Source organism: Pseudoliparis swirei, chromosome 2, assembly GCF_029220125.1.
Source record: "Pseudoliparis swirei isolate HS2019 ecotype Mariana Trench chromosome 2, NWPU_hadal_v1, whole genome shotgun sequence".
NCBI classification, from domain to species: Eukaryota; Metazoa; Chordata; class Actinopteri; order Perciformes; family Liparidae; genus Pseudoliparis; species Pseudoliparis swirei.
Genome location: NC_079389.1, coordinates 4,537,033 through 4,540,387, shown reverse-complemented (window position 1 = coordinate 4,540,387; position 3,355 = coordinate 4,537,033). Strand labels below are relative to the sequence as shown.

The 3,355-nt window shown below is 42.1% G+C and overlaps 1 non-coding gene across 1 annotated transcript; it reads right to left on the bottom strand.

Moving 5' to 3' along the window:
• Positions 1-2,894: 2,894 nt before the first annotated feature.
• Positions 2,895-3,030, bottom strand: LOC130209630 (small nucleolar RNA SNORA16B/SNORA16A family). The gene has a single exon (XR_008834656.1). It is a non-coding gene; the product is annotated as a small nucleolar RNA SNORA16B/SNORA16A family (small nucleolar RNA).
• Positions 3,031-3,355: the final 325 nt, after the last annotated feature.

Sequence of the window (3,355 nt, the reverse complement as noted above, 5' to 3'; positions counted from 1 at the left end):
AATAAAACAGTGGACTGCATTCCCAGCGTGGGCTCAATGGTCCCCGACCCCCTTAAATTTCTTTAAAAAAAATCTTATTTTCCCTCGACCAAACATTAGGCTGCCAGTAGTAGGCCGGGTAGTGGGGTAGCCTAGGGAACCAGCTGGGTTCGGCTCAGCTTCCTTCTCGACTCTCCTCTCTCTCCCAATTGCGGAATTTCGGTGGCGTTTGGTTCGACCGGTGGTCTCCTAGAGAGTTGAGTGTGTTCTGTCATATGCCACAAATGCTACAGGAATAAATACAGAGAAAAAAAACATCAAACATGACCCCCCCCCCCCCCTTGTTCTTTAGGAATAATACACCTGAAGTTGATGAGTATAAGTTGTATTCGGGGGTCACTACGGGAGCTTCTGAATCACATCTGAGGCCCACGGAAATGATTTGGACATCTGTGGATTTAAAAGTCGTTTGACGAGCGCGGCGATCAAACCTCACTGTACATGCAAAGTCTTGCAGAGCGCCGATCCACCGGAGCAGCTGGTATTTACACTTCTTCTGCTTCCTGGTAGTGCGTCCAAGTGAACCGATCCCATAAAAAGACCTGGCATTCATGTAAAGACATTTATTTAGATAAATGTGGTGTGCAGGGGGGGAGGGGGGGCTAAATCAGTTTGATGAGGCCGACCCATAAAATTCATTGTGAACCTGAAGACCGAGTCTGTTGGTGTCATTGTGCGAGGGAGAAACTCCCCGTGGCTCGGTACTTTAAACATATAGTACAGCATACTCTTTAGTTCTGTTCAAGAAATTATTTCTAGGAGACAATAAGCACATTAAAAGCAAACGGAATTATGAAAAAGATACAACATAAGTTTTAGCGCTAGCAATGTCTACTTGTGTGTGAAAAGCACAACACATAACACACAGCACCCCCAACAGGCAGGGAGGTGAACAACACTAATAATCCCCATGACACTCTGGGTCATAACAAGCATGTACAGCACAAACACATGCAGATTATTTATTGATATTAAACCTTTTATCTAACCAAGTGAATCCCCTTGACCTGGACAAGACTAGGCAGCAACATATGAGACACATACTTAACAACAAAAAACACACAGAACAAGACAAGTTAAAAGAGACACGTAACGAAGTTAATTTAAGAAACATTGATGTGTTTGGGAACCGGACTCCATTTCTTAAATTTTTCTTAATACTTGAATGCAAAATGGCCGTTGTTTCCAAGACTTGTTTGGCATTCCGAGTGACAGTGATTCTGCAAGAGGTTCGTTCTTGAGATACAATGGAAGCCCCGCCCACCACCGCCACCACCACCCACTCATCCACAAACAACCTCAGTGATGGCAGGCTCATGCTGGACCCTGGCGTGCAATTGATCATTAGAATTTCTCTGTTTTTTATCCAGTGAGCCGACACACTGGTGGATCAGCGTTGTTTCAGTTTTTACAGAAATACTTACATAACGAACCTTTTCCATTTATTGAGAGTAAATTCAATTTATGTTCACGTTATAGAAGATAATCATGGAGATTTGTTTTCGGAGAGACTTCTCACGAATTTGCAGACAAAACTATCTGTGGATGGTTTAGAATTCACGTCGTTGGACCTCTCGTGAGTTCGGTCCCAGACGATCAATATGAACAATTAAAAATGGAGGTCGTCTTGTCACCTTGGGAGACGATGTTTATGTGTCAAGTACCAACAACACAGTCCTTGAATCCCTTAATTTCCCATGATGCCACTTACCAACATTTATTTATAGAATGCATTTAAAGAAGTGAACATAGTCACCTTGAAGTATTGCAAACTCCAGTTTTGGAACTTTAAGTTAGCATTTTAAACCTCACCACCGTGTTCATTTTACGAATTAACGCATTTTAATCTAAATGTAATCACAATATACAAAATGAAAATTTTTCTGTATTTTGAAGTAGCAATTGGGACCATACGGTAACATCAAAAGATTTCAATTTTCTCTGACACTTTGCAATTTGACTTATTTTTGCAACCACGGGAGTCGCCCCCTACTGGCCATTAGCAATAATGCAAGTTAAAGATACTTCCACATTGGCGTTACACTGTAAAGGTGCGTTCACACCAAAAGCGAAACTATTTTTCGCGTCGCCCAAAATGCGTGAGTTTACTCGCTCGACCATTCACCGTGTTCTCACCATAAGCGTCGAGACGCTCCGCGAAGGGCGGGGCTAATCTCCATGTCTCGTCTCCGTAAAGACCGTTATCATTTCCTTCATCCACCAGAATAACTAACCACTAGTTCTGCTTTATACTTGTTGTGGACATCCCACACACTAACGCCCTCGTGTTTGGGTTCATGACATCACCCGTAGGCTCACTCAGCTCGGTCACTTTCACCGATGAAGTCACTGTTACGCCTGAAAGACTTCCGCTTCCAGCTACGAGAGCGGAACTCAAGAGCTGATTGGCCCGAGTTGCGAGATGACCGCCTCAAAGTTGAAATATTTCAACTCGGGGCGAAAATGCGCCGCTGAAAACGCGCCGCTGCAAACGCGTCGCCCACATCGCGTCGCCCCAAACGCGCCGCCCGGAAAAATATCGCGTCTATCGCAGCCACACGCATCTGTACGTTGACTTTTCATGTTATTCGGTCGCGCTAATTTTTTTTTCGCTTTTGGTGTGAACGCACCTTAAGTTGCCCCTTATTTTTTTACGAAGCCTTTTCAAGTGACCCCACCACCCAATATGTAATGAAAGCTTTGAGAGGAAAATTGTATCTTTCTGTATAAACCTGAAGCATATCACGGTTTCACATTTGACACTGAAAATATTTATTTGAAATAGATGAAATGTTATGCTTATTGATTAGGAGTTACATTTTTAAATAACATTTTCTTTTTTTCATATTTAGTCTCGCTGTCCTTTCCCATTATGTTGCTTTAAACAGTTACTTCAAACTGAACAGCGACCGTCGGTAAAGTTCTCCTCTTGGCTCACAGTTGACCGATCAGTGCTACTGGAGAGCATGAACGGCTTCGATAGGAGCCGCTTTAAATAAAAATTTTAGTAGACAGATTTGCTAGAAATACAAATATATAAGTTACAAAAAAATGGAAGAAAAAATGCATACGTCAGATATTTATGTAATTAAATGATATTACCAAAATGAAGAGGAACAAAATTTACATGCAATATATAATACTTTCTGCATAAAGGTTGCAAACATCTTGATAAAAAAACTGAGAATGTGCCATGTGGGCTGACACATTGAGAAGTACCATATGTGGAAAAGATCCGTTTTCCGCTGTGTGTTCTGGTAATGCACACTGGTGAATTTAAGTGTAGATCTGGACAACGTCCACAGTCCGCAGAATG